General features: G+C 44.0%; 1 protein-coding gene across 2 annotated transcripts in view; it reads right to left on the bottom strand.

The window, feature by feature from the left end:
• The window catches only part of LOC149971461 (cortexin domain-containing 1 protein-like), a 74,141-nt gene extending 61,876 nt beyond the window's left edge, over positions 1-12,265 (bottom strand). Inside the window, exon 1 of one of the 2 annotated variants that reach the window (XR_016492331.1) lies at positions 44-362. The gene's annotated coding sequence lies outside the window, so the exon portion shown is untranslated. Of the gene's footprint in view, positions 1-43; positions 363-12,154 lie in introns of those variants that run through there. The other variant, XM_090222869.1, reaches the window with a different exon arrangement.
• Between the last annotated feature and the right edge of the window lie 1,477 nt (positions 12,266-13,742).

Genomic DNA, 13,742 nt, shown 5'->3' with positions numbered 1-13,742 from the left:
TTTTATTCATCCGGGATTCATAAGCAACATTCTCATATCCTACCTTCTCTCCTACGGCGACCAGAAACTCCTCCACCGTGACAGTAGCTTCAGTAACACACCTAAAGCCGTGCCGAAGTGACACAGAGAGAGAGACACAGAGAGAGAGAGAGACAGAGAGTGGTAGAGATGGAAAGCAGAAAAGACAGAGAGACACAGAGAGAGAAAGAGACACAGAGAGAGATAGAGACACAGAGAGAGAGACAGAGAGAGAGACACAGAGAGTGGTAGAGATGGAAAGCAGAAAAGACAGAGAGCGACAGAGAGAGACAGAGAGTGGTAGAGATGGAAAGCAGAAAAGACAGAGAGAGACAGAGAGAGATAGAGACACAGAGAGAGAGACAGAGAGATAGAGACACAGAGAGAGAGACAGAGAGAGAGAGACAGAGTGGTAGAGATGGAAAGCAGAAAAGACAGAGAGAGACTAAGAGAGAGACAGAGAGTGGTAGAGATGGAAAGCAGAAAAGACAGAGACAGTGCTCTGTGGAAGTAAATAAACAGCTTGTGTCTGCATTATTTCAGCTGGACTACAGTTTGACACAAACAACCTCTCATAATGATCTGCTGTGATTAACAAGCTGCAATCATGGGAAGAGCATAAATGAATCCCCAGTCAGTCATTCACACAGACACACACACACACACAAACACACACTGATATGTCTATGGGCCCTGCTCAACAGTAGTGTACTATATAGGGAATAGTCTATGGGCCCTGCTAAACAGTAGTGTACTATATAGGGAATAGTCTATTGGGCCTGCTCAACAGTAGTGTACTATTTAGGGAATATTTTATGGGCCCTGCTCAACAGTAGTGTACTATACAGGGAATAGTGTGCCATTTGGGACACAGTCAGAGGCTGATTTAGAGGAAGCGTTTAATTGCTTAAGCAATTTGCTGTATGTATGTCCTACGGCAGAGTTCATTCCATCCTACCATGCAGAAAAATAACACATAAAATGTAGTTTTACGTCTTTCCTTAATCCAGTAAACATGAATTTATTGCCTAATCACGCAATCATTGCTATAAAGCAGGCTTTGTTGGCAGTTTAGACACAACTACAGTGTTTTTGTCTATGATTTCGTGTTTTCGTCTATGGATCTTATTGAGTGAAGGAAGAAATTGCTTTGAATGTCTGCGCAAGATGGATAACGGCATTCGTATGACTGTCAGCCGTGAATGAGTTCTATTGTGAGTTTGTTTCGTCAGTGCATGTTTGGTTGAATTGTTTAGAAAAGCCTTAATCTCTGTGTCTTGTATGGTGTTGTCTGGTGTGGTGTAGGGGTTAAAGAGTCTAGCTGCTGACTCTATTCATCCTTACCCATCTGCCACAGGAGAGGGAGGGGAAGAGTGGGTAAAGGGAGAGAAAGACAGAGTAACACTTGCTAGATAGAGGGACGGAGAGGGAGGGGCCGTGCAGAGAGGGGTGGCAGAGGGAGAGGGAGAGAAAGAGAGGGAAGGAGAGAGGGAGAAAGAGAGGGAAGGAGAGAGGGAGAGATAGAGAAGGTAGGAGATAGGGACAGAAAGAGAGGGAAGGCGAGAGGGAGAGAAAGAGAGGGAAGGAGAGAGGGAGAGAAAGAGAGGGAAGGAGAGAGGGAGAGATAGAGAAGGTAGGAGAGAGGGAGAAAGAGAGGGTAGGTGAGAGGGACAGAAAGAGAGGGAAGGAGAGAGGGAGAAAGAGAGGGTAGGTGAGAGGGAGAGAAAGAGAGGGAGAAAGAGAGGGAAGGACAGAGGGAGAAATAGAGGGAAGGCGAGAGGGAGAGATAGAGAAGGTGAGAGGGACAGAAAGAGGGAAGGAGAGAGGGACAGAAAGAGAGGGAAGGACAGAGAGAGGGAAGGAGAGAGTGAGATAATGAGAGGGAAGGAGAGAGGTAGAAAGAGAGGGAAGGAGAGAGGGAGAGAGAGAGAAGGTGAGAGGGACAGAAAGAGAGGGAAGGAGAAAGGGAGAGAGAGAGAAGGTGAGAGGGACAGAAAGAGAGGGAAGGACAGAGAGAGGGAAGGAGAGAGGGAGATAATGAGAGGGAAGGAGAGAGGTAGAAAGAGAGGGAAGGAGAGAGAGAGAGAATGAGAGGGAAGGAGAGAGGGAGAGAATGAGAGGGAAGGAGAGCGGGAGAGAATGAGAGGGAAGGAGAGAGGGACAGAAAGAGAGGGAAGGACAGAGGGAGAAAGAGAGGGAAGAAGAGAGGGAGAGATAGAGAAGGTGAGAGGGACAGAAAGAGGGAAGGAGAGAGGGACAGAAAGAGAGGGAAGGACAGAGAGAGGGAAGGAGAGAAGGAGATAATGAGAGGGAAGGAGAGAGGTAGAAAGAGAGGGAAGGAGAGAGGGAGAGAATGAGAGGGAAGGAGAATGAGAGGGAAGGAGAGTGGGAGAGAATGAGAGGGAAGGAGAGTGGGAGAGAATGAGAGAGAAGGAGAGAGGGAAAGAAAGAGAGGGAAGGAGAGAGAGAAAAAGAGAGGGAAGGAAAGAGAGAGAAAGAGAGGGAAGTAGAGAGGGAGAAAGAGAGGAAAGGAGAGAGGGAAAGAAAGAGAGGGAAGGAGAGAGGGAAAGAAAGAGAGGGAAGGAGAGATGGAAAGAGAGGGAAGGAGAGAGAGAGAAAGAGAGGGAAGGAGAGAGGGAGACATCAAGAAAGAGGAAGAGATGCAGGAATAACCAGAGGGGAGAGAGAGAGATAAACAGAAAGATGAAGAGATGCAGGAATAACCAGAGGGGAGAGAGAGAGATAAACAGAAAGAGGAATAAGAAAGAGAGGAGAGAAAGAGAGAGAAAACAAGAGAGAAAGGGGGGTTGAAAAAGGAGCAAAAGACAGAGGGAGAAAGAGACCAGGGAGAGAGGGATGAAAAGACACAGAGAAATCATGCATCTGTTCTGTCCACTGACTCCTCTGTCTGATCCGTTCTGTGTTCATGTTCACTGACTCCTCTGTCTGATCTGTTCTGTGTTCATGTTCACTGACTCCTCTGTCTGAACAACAGGGCCAGATGGAGGACAGAGATCCTTCAGAGGAACAAGAACCTCTCTTTCTGTTTCTTTCACTTCTTCTCTTGGAGTTTCAGTCCAAGACCCACAAAGAGCTTTTCTCTCTCATCTTTTCTACCTCTCCTCTCTGTCTTTATCTCTCTCCCTCTCTTTAATTCTCCTCTCTCTCTCTATCTCTCTCTCTCTCTCTCTCTCTCTCGCTCTCTCTCTCTCTGACTCATCTTTTCTACCTCTCCTATCTGTCTTTAAAAAAATAAGTGAAAGACCTGGAGGGGTGAAAATGACAAAAGTCTGTCTCCTTATTCGCACAGACTTTTTACAGTAGAATGATGCTTGGGGCCAGATGGAACTCAATAGTACTACAGGGAAAGGCCTGGCACTTCGATTCCACACAACACTGTTCCACATAACCCCTCGCTGGAGTCACTAGCTAAGAATTTAAAGCTAACCGCTGAGGTGGCATGTTTTTTTGGGAGGTGGGTGGGAAAGGAAACTAAAACACCATAAATCTATGTCCCTGTTTGTTGTGGCCTTGACAGGACCAATGATTTCCCCCTGGGTCCCTGATTGTCCGCTAAGAACTCTTTAGGATTTTCCTGCCCCAGCAAGGTGACCCCAAACCTGGGTAGGATTTCACCTGGAACCACCCTGCTGGTTCTACACAAAAGAGACCTCTTGGGTTGATATTTTATGCCCCAATAAGAGTTTGTTTCCTATACATTAATGTCAACTTTAAAGCAGTGGGTGGCTGGGTGATAAACTGCTGGGTTTACACTAACGCTGGCGATTCAACATGTAGAATCGTCAGGAAATGAATATAAAATGACAGCTGGTGTTCTGTGGTCAGAGGTGACAAGACGGCCGCCGTCTTCTTTCAGCCGTTCATCAGTGCAGTCTGTTTTGTGTGTTCAGCCTATGTGACAGAAACTGTGTCCACAGTCAGTCAGAGAGAGAGTGTGTGTGTGTGTGTGTGTGTGTGTGTGTGTGTGTGTGTGTGTGTGTGTGTGTGTGTGTGTGTGTGTGTGTGTGTGTGTGTCAGGAATACAACCTTTCACTCAACGTCAACAAAATAAAGGAGATCGTGGACTTCAGGAAACAGCAGAGGGAGCACCCCCCTATCCACATCGACGGGACAGTAGTGGAGACGGTGGAAATGGTAAGTTCCTCAGCGTACACTTCACGGACAAACTGAAATGGTCCACCCACACAAACAGTGTGGTGAAGAAGGCTTGTCACCTGAAACCCTCAAACTTTTACAGATGCAAAATTGAGAGCATCCTCCTGGTACGGCAACTGCACCGCCCACAACCGCAAGGTTCTTCAAAGACTTGATTTGATTTGAGGGTGGTGCGGTCTGCACAACGCATCACCGGTGGCTAACTACATGCCCTCCAGGACACCTACCGCACCCGATGTCACAGGAAGGCCAGAAATATCATCAAGGACAACAGCCACCTGAGCCACTGCCTGTTCCCCCCACTTCCATTCAGAAGCTGCATAAAAGCTGGGAACGAGAGACTGAAAAACAGCTTCTATCTCAAGGCCATCAGACCATTAAACAGCCACCACTAACACAGAGAGGCTGCTGCCTACATACAGACTCAAAATCATTGGACACTTTAATAAATGGATCACTAGTCACTTTAATAAAGCCACTTTAATAATGTTTACATATCTTACATTACTCATCTCACATGTATATACTGTATTTTATACCATCTATTGTATCTTGCCTATGCTGCTCGGTCATACATTATACATATATTTCTATGTACATATTCTTATTCCATCCCATGGAATTGTTAATTACTTGTTAGATATTACTGCACTGCCAGAACTAGAGGCACAAGCATTTCGCTACACTCGTATTAACATCTGCTAACCATGTGTATCAGACCAATAAAATGTGATTTGATTTTCATAAAGACACACACAGATAGACACACTGACTGTTAACCACACTAAAAAACGATTACACACTACAGCAAAGTAAACTAAATCAAACACTTTCCAAACCAAACCACAGAACAACAGAGCACAGCTAATAGTCATTTAAATTAAATGTAATGTTGACAGTAAATAGCCACGGAAGTATACAGTATCTCCTAACTAGCTATAGAATAACTATAGCAACGGAAGTATCAGTATCTCCTAACTAGCCACAGAGTACTATAGCAACGGAAGTATACAGTATCCCCTAACTAGCTACAGAGTACTATAGCAACGGAAGTATACAGTATCTCCTAACTAGCTACAGAGTACTATAGCAACGGAAGTATCAGTATCTCCTAACTAGCTACAGAATAACTATAGCAACGGAAGTATCAGTATCTCTTAACTAGCTACAGAATAACTATAGCAATGGAAGTATCAGTATCTCCTAACTAGCTACAGAATAACTATAGCAACGGAAGTATCAGTATCTCCTAACTAGCTACAGAATAACTATAGCAACGGAAGTATCAGTATCTCCTAACTAGCTACAGAATAACTATAGCAACGGAAGTATCAGTATCTCCTAACTAGCTACAGAGTACTATAGCAACGGAAGTATACAGTGTCTCCTAACTAGCTACAGAGTACTATAGCAGCGGAAGTATCAGTATCTCCTATCTAGCTACAGAGTACTATAGCAACGGAAGTATACAGTATCCCCTAACTAGCTACAGAATAACTATAGCAACGGAAATATCAGTATCTCCTATCTAGCTACAGAATAACTATAGCAACGAAAGTACCCGTATCTCCTAACTAGCTACATAATAACTATAGCAACGAAAGTACCCGTATCTCCTAACTAGCTACAGAATAACTATAGCAACGGAAGTATCAGTATCTCCTAACTAGCTACAGAATAACTATAGCAACGGAAGTATCAGTATCTCCTAACTAGCTACAGAATAACTATAGCAATGGAAGTATCAGTATCTCCTAACTAGCTACAGAATAACTATAGCAACGGAAGTATCAGTATCTCCTAACTAGCTACAGAATAACTATGGCAACGGAAGTATACAATACCTCCTAAATAGGTACAGAATACTATAGCAACAGAAGTATACAGTATCTCCTAACTAGCTACAGAGTACTATAGCAATGGAAGTATCAGTATCTCCTAACTAGCTACAGAGTACTATAGCAACGGAAGTATCAGTATCTCCTAACTAGCTACAGAATAACTATAGCAACGGAAGTATCAGTATCTCCTAACTAGCTACAGAATAACTATAGCAACGGAAATATCAGTATCTCCTATCTAGCTACAGAATAACTATAGCAACGAAAGTACCCGTATCTCCTAACTAGCTACATAATAACTATAGCAACGAAAGTACCCGTATCTCCTAACTAGCTACAGAATAACTATAGCAACGGAAGTATCAGTATCTCCTAACTAGCTACAGAATAACTATAGCAACGGAAGTATCAGTATCTCCTAACTAGCTACAGAATAACTATAGCAATGGAAGTATCAGTATCTCCTAACTAGCTACAGAATAACTATAGCAACGGAAGTATCAGTATCTCCTAACTAGCTACAGAATAACTATGGCAACGGAAGTATACAATACCTCCTAAATAGGTACAGAATACTATAGCAACAGAAGTATACAGTATCTCCTAACTAGCTACAGAGTACTATAGCAATGGAAGTATCAGTATCTCCTAACTAGCTACAGAGTACTATAGCAACGGAAGTATCAGTATCTCCTAACTAGCTACAGAATAACTATAGCAACGGAAGTATCAGTATCTCCTAACTAGCTACAGAATAACTATAGCAACGGAAGTATCAGTATCTCCTAACTAGCTACAGAATAAGATATTCTAGCTGTAGTAGTACTGTCGTTCATTGATCAAATGTCTACTCTTCCATTCCTGGCAACTTAAGTATGGGTTGTGTCCCAAATGACCCAATTTCCCCTATTCAGTGCAACAGTTTTAGTGGGCTCCCGAGTGGTGCAGTGGTCTAAGGCACTGCATTTCAGCGCTAGCGGTGTACAGCCTACACCAACAGCCTACACCAACCAAACCCAGGCGATGCTGGGCCAATTGTGCACCGCCCAATCACAGCTGGTTGTGATACAGCCTGGATTTGAATACAAATCCAGGCTGTATCCAGGCTGTAGTGATACAGACGTCCTGGTTCAAATCCAGGCTGTATCACAACCAGCGGTGATTGGGCGGTGCACAATTGGCCCAGCATCGCCTGGGTTTGGTTGGTGTAGGCTGTCATTGTAATTAATCATTTGTTTTTTAACTGCCTTGCCTGATTAAATAAATAAAAACATTTGAGCAGAGCCCTAGTAGTGCACTATGTAGGGATAAAGGTGCCATTTGGGATGCAACCATATAGTCATTAGATGGAGAATTCCTGGCAACTAATCTTGGATGGATTGCAAACCCAGGGCAAGACAACAGGGCAGGATCCTCTAAAGAGCAATGTCCAATGGCAGGTCAGATTTACTATAATGCCTCTTTAAGTGCCCATCAAGGAACTCCAATGTCAATACTGATAGTGGTAATCATTTCTAAATAGACCCTACTGATACTGATCCAAAGAGCAACAAGCTCTTCCCCTGCCAGCTCGGTGTCTCTCTCTCTCTCTCTCTCTCATGCCCAGCCCAGACTGCCTGCTCACTCCAAAGACATAGAAATAGAACTCTGGACTTAGATGCAACACATTGGGCCTGCTCAGCAGAATGTTTGGCCGGCAATCAATCTGATTGTGGGTTGTCGACAATCCGGCTTTTAAAAGGCAATGTTCCCTGCAGAGCATTGTTGAATTGGCTTGGGCCTGGAAAGTGCACTAGACTGTGGTAGAATTATCTACGAAAAGTAGTAGAAAAGCTATTCTAAAGAGCTTTAAGTTTTCTGATCTCTCAACTGATCGTCTCATTAGCCCAGACTGCAGCAGAGGGGGTTTGAAAAACGATGCTTGTATGATGAGTAACCTTGTCTGAATACTTTCTGAAACTGAAACTGACATAAAATGGATTATGTATAAAGCTAAGCAGTCTCAACACTTCAGTCTACATAGCACATCATAAATATTGAGCAGGTTGGCATTTATTGAGATGGCTCATGTACTGGAGGCAGCTAGGCAGAGTGTCACTCTGCTGCAAAGTCATAACATCTGATTTGGACCCTAACCTTAACCACACTGCTAACCATAATGCCTAACCATAAAAAAAGCACATTTTTGTTTTAATTAATTTCTACAATAAAGCCAATTTCGACTTTGTAGCTGGCCCATCTAGTGGAAACTCAGTTCTGCCTCCAGGACAAGACTCATGACGATAGAGGTCAACCTGCTCATATTGAGGTGCTTTTTATCAGGAGCCTTTGGGGTGAAGGCTTGTCTCCACTACTTGTTCCATTAGGCTTACCAATCTCCTTTTCAGCTTCTTGAGCCAAACAGAGTTTTATTGTTTCTGTTATTCATGACAGGGTGAATCTTATCTCTGACGTAGTAATTCAGACATAGAACTATACAATTCAGTGTTGCCTCAGACAGTTCATCTGTTCTACATTCATTATGATACCTGAGCTACCCCCAGAGGGATATATTGAACTTACAAAACACACACATTTACACACACACAAACACACTCAAGTTTGACGCACACACACAGATACTCCCGAGTGGTGCAGCGGTCTAAGACACTGCATCTCAGTGCAAGAGACGTCACTACAGTCCCTGATTCGAATCCAGGCTGTATCACATCTGGCCGTGATTGGGAGTCCCATAAGGCGGCGCACAATTGGCCCAGTGTTGTCCGGGTTTGGCTGGGGTAGGCTGTCATTGTAAATAAGAATGTGTTCTGACTTGTCTAGATAAATAAAGGTTACACAAACACATTAACATATGAATTGATATTAAAACAAAGTCCTTCAAGCAGTTTATAGACTTCAGAGGGATATTTAAATGTGAAGGTTACATTTTGGCCATTCACACGCACACACAGTCATATACTGTAGCCTCTACACACACACACAGTCATATACTGTAGCCTCCATACACACACATTGATCTGTTGCCTTCTTTGGTGAGCAGTCCAGGGGCAGCAGCACTACTGCTAGACCAGCCCGCATCTGGTACCTTTCCTGCTAATTGACGGTTGTTAATTATTCCCTAAGAGAAATTCTCTCTTTGATCTTCTCAGTTCTCTGGAAGTCAGAGATCACACCTATGGCCTAAAGGAAGCATAGGCCAAAACCCATTCCTCTCTCTCTCTCTCTCTCTCTCTCTCTCTCTCTCTCTCTCACACACACACTTCTCTCTGTTTATCGATGACAGCATTCAATTTCTACTGCGTAGCCAGACATCTGTAGCCTCATGGATTGAAAACAGGAGTAATGTTGGTAATATCTGCAAGTCATTGGAAACAGAACGCACCAATAATCTGTGGATCGGGGGGCATATGTATCAAACGTCTCAGAGTAGGAGTGCTGATCTAGGATCAGATCTCCCCTGTCCATGTAATCTTATTCATTATGATCTAAAAGGCAAAACTGATACTCTGCAACACTTGATATATGCAGCCCCAAAGTACTGTAGGCATGTCAAATAGGGCTAGATGGACTTTCTGCAACACAGTGCTACATCTTTAGCTAAAGCTGGAGCAGACTGGTGCCCATGGGTCACGGCTAGGAGAGAATATATCTAAATCTATATTTCCCCCCACTGCAGTGAAAACATCAACAGAGCAGATACTATTTTAAGTAAAACCTCTAATGTGTCAATGTTAACATCATTTTCTGCGCCGAAATTGATCTGAGCATTGACTTCCACCTTATTATTCTTGATGGCTGTGCTTCTGAATCAATGTTAGGTGTGTGTGTGTGTGTGTGTGTGTGTGTGTGTGTGTGTGTGTGTGTGTGTGTGTGTGTGTGTGTGTGTGTGTGTGTGTGTGTGTGTGTGTGTGTTTGTATGCGTGTGCATGCATGTATGGTTTAGTGGAAAAAGGTATGTTTTGTGTAAACTATGTGAGTGTGTAGGGATATACTGACTCTGGTATATCGACTTGCCAAAAGCAACATATAACAGAACATAATCATCATCATTTGGACTGAACTCTCTGATATGTCAGGTCCCATTAAATGAAATAAGTGAGTTAGTTCCACTAGAACGATTGTAGGTTTAATTGGAGAAGAAACTCTCTGCGTTTCTGAAGACATTTAAAACAAGTGTTTTCTCCGATACATTTCTAAAGTGCCGACTTTGCAGTATAAAAAACTGAAGGATCCCAATCTCTATCCGCCTCTCACTGATTTGGGTCATAGCTACTCTGACTGTTGGTACAGTGCTGCAGTCATTTCTTTTAGGATTACTCACTGCAGCACTGAAACTAATGTATTGACAGAATCGTAGTAAAAAATGGTCCCTTAGAAGAGAAGCTGTATCGTTCTAAACACATAATTGTAGTTATCTGGGATTCAACTACTATACCTATTGAACTAAGCTCATAAGGCATTCATAAGTTATATTTTTCAAGAAACAATGATATATATAAATCATTTAAAAGTCTAAAAACGTATATACTAATCCCAGATTGCCTCTTTAAAGTAGTGAATCCCCATAGTTGCAGCCAGCTCACACCTAATCAACTTCAGTATTCAATGTTTGTCCAGGTCCCTAGGATGTGGGTAGATGTCTCCATACTGTTCACTAGGGGCAACGTGAGCACCTATTACCATCTAGTAGGCTGGTGGTTTGCTAGGGTGTTGTGGATTGGGATAGAGGAACCGCTTAAACCTCCGGCCTGATAATTGTGGGTTCAGTCCCAGTGCTAGACAGTTGTTTTAGTTTTTTCTGTTTTAACCCTTACCTTAACCAGTCGGAATTAATGCCTCAAATTTACCATCCAAATGTGATGTCCCCCCTGGACAAAGGTTGAATACTGAAGTGAGACCGTGAGTTGTTGTTGATAGTTGATCCTTAGAACAGAAGCTGTCTTCATTCTCTACGATATGAGGAGCATGAAAATAACAGAACAGAAAGCAATCTGTGTCCTGTGGTCAACTCAACAAGCCAAGCCTCTGGGCTAACAGCATCTCTGCTCTGGTTCCACTTGAGCTGTCGCTGAGGAGAGAGAGACACGTCGGAACAGAGAGACACGTCAGAACAGAGCCTCCACACACACACAGTCATATACTGTAGCATCCACACACACACAGTCATATACTATAGCCTCTACACACACACAGTTATATACTGTAGCCTCCACACACACACACACAGTCATATACTGTAGCCACCACACACACACAGTCATATACTATAGCCTCTACACACACACAGTCATATACTGTAGCCTCCACACACACACAGTTATATACTGTAGCCTCCACACACACACAGTCATATACTGTAGCCTCCACACACACACAGTCATATACTGTAGCCTCCACACACACACACACAGTCATATACTGTAGCCTCCACACACACACAGTCATATACTGTATTCTCCACACACAGTCATATACTGTAGCCTCCACACACAGTCATATACTGTAGCCTCCACACACACAGTCATATACTGTAGCCTCCACACACACACAGTCATATACTGTAGCCTCCACACACACACAGTCGCACACAGACACACGCATGCACACACCTTCCAAACTCTACTACACTGTACAAACACACGCACACACATACGCATGCACACGCACACACTTCTCAAAACCCTACTACACACACACACACACACACACACACACACACACACACACACACACACACACACACACACACACACCAGAGGAGGCTGGTGGGAGGTGCTATAGGAGGACAGGCTCATTGTAATGGCTGGAATGAAGTTAATGGAACGGTATCAAACACATCAACCATATGGAAACCACATGTTTGACTCCGTTACATTAATACAATTCCAGCCTTTACAATGAACCGTCCTCCTATATCTCCCACCAGCCTCCACTGACACACATGCACACACACTCCCGAAATACAAACCCCGAAACAACTATACACACATTAAGACATCAACACACCCTTCACAGACATACAGAATGAAAAACTGTTGCCAGCAGGAGAGAGAGAGAGAGAACAGACGTAGAGAAACAGAAGACCCAGAGAAGAGAGAGAAAAGAGAGAATGTTCCTACCTGCTCTCCTTACATCCTGTGCTCCTGAAGGTAAGAGGGAGGGAGAGGGAACAAGAGAGGAGGAGGACGAAGAAAAAAGAGACAGCGGGACTCCAGAGAGAGAGAGAGGGGGAGAGAGAAAGGGCGAGAGAGAGACCGGAAAGAGAGGGAGAGAGAAATGGTGAGAGAGGGAGGGAGAGTGGGATGAGAGAGATTGGGAGAGAGGTAGAGAGAAAAAGTGAGAGGGAGGGAGTAGAGAGAGAGGGAAAGGGAGCAACAGAGGAGAACAGAAGAGGGAGTGGCGTAATGTGTCCGATCATCATGTACACAGAGGACCACAGCACAGAAGACACTGTGTTAATCAAGAACACATACCGGTCCTTTACCTCAATACAGCACGCTGCACTGATTGTCGCTACTAGTGTGTGTGTGTGTGTGTGTGTGTGTGTGTGTGTGTGTGTGTGTGTGTGTGTGTGTGTGTGTGTGTGTGTGTGTGTGTGTGAATAGGCATGTTGCCTGAGTGTTTCTGTACGTTTGTGTGTGTACACAAGTTGCATGTGTGTGTATGCATGCATGCATGTAAGTGTGTGTGTGTGTGTGTGCGTGCGTGCTTGCGTGCGTGCGTGCGTGCGTGCGTGTGTGTGTGTGTGTGTGTGTGTGTGTGTGTGAGAAAGAAAATGTATAGGAGCATAATACATAATACAGTATTAACAGACAGACAGACAGACAGACGTACAGGCATACAGAACGACAGACAGGCAGTCAGACCGACAGTCAGAAAGACAGGTAAACAGGCATAAAGACAGACAGACAGACAGACAGACAGGCAGGCAGGCAGAAAGGAATACACAATACCCTCATCTCTTCACTACTCCTGAGAGACTTACGCTCTTCTCCTCTTGTCCTTTGGGACCTGTCAGCCCCCCCTCACCCCCCACCCCCCCGGTCAAGGACAAACAAGACACGAGGGGGGAAGAATAGTGTATGAAGAACACAAGTTCTTTATCCTTTACACACACACAATACACTTACACACTTGTCATACAGCCCAAGTTTTGTTAAACTATAAGAATACAGTTAGCATAATAAGATGTAAATACACCCAGTCTGTTGCAGGTTGCACTGCTTTGACATTTTACTGCACTGTTAGGAGCTAGTAACACAAGCTGCACCCACTATAACATCTGCTAAACTGTGTACGTGACCAAAAAACTTTATAGGCTCAGGGGTAACGTTTCCCCTAGGTACAGATCTGGCATCAGCTTCCCCTCTCCCAATCCTGACTACTCCTAACCATTCCTAACTTATCCTAACCATTAGTGGGGGAAATGCTAAACTGATCTAAGATCACTGTCTAGGGGGAAACTTCACTCTACACCACTAGTGCTGGGGGCAACTTGGCTATAGGTCCTCCTCTCACTCTCTTTCCCACTCAGTTTGCCCACTATTCATACTCTAATTGATTATATTAGAGAATCCCAGTAGGAATTCCCTACCCTGGGTAGCATTCAGGGACACTCCATCATTACCTTGTGCCAGAGCAGTTGGCTAGAGTAAAAGCAGACTCCAGACTGGTACCCAGGCAAATGACAAATGAGTCTGGAGAAGG

This window comes from Oncorhynchus mykiss, chromosome 26, assembly GCF_057628025.1.
Source record: "Oncorhynchus mykiss isolate SJ-2025 chromosome 26, ASM5762802v1, whole genome shotgun sequence".
Lineage (NCBI taxonomy): Eukaryota > Metazoa > Chordata > Actinopteri > Salmoniformes > Salmonidae > Oncorhynchus > Oncorhynchus mykiss.
Note: the sequence above shows the minus strand (reverse complement) of the source record. Positions and strands in the feature narration are given on the sequence as shown.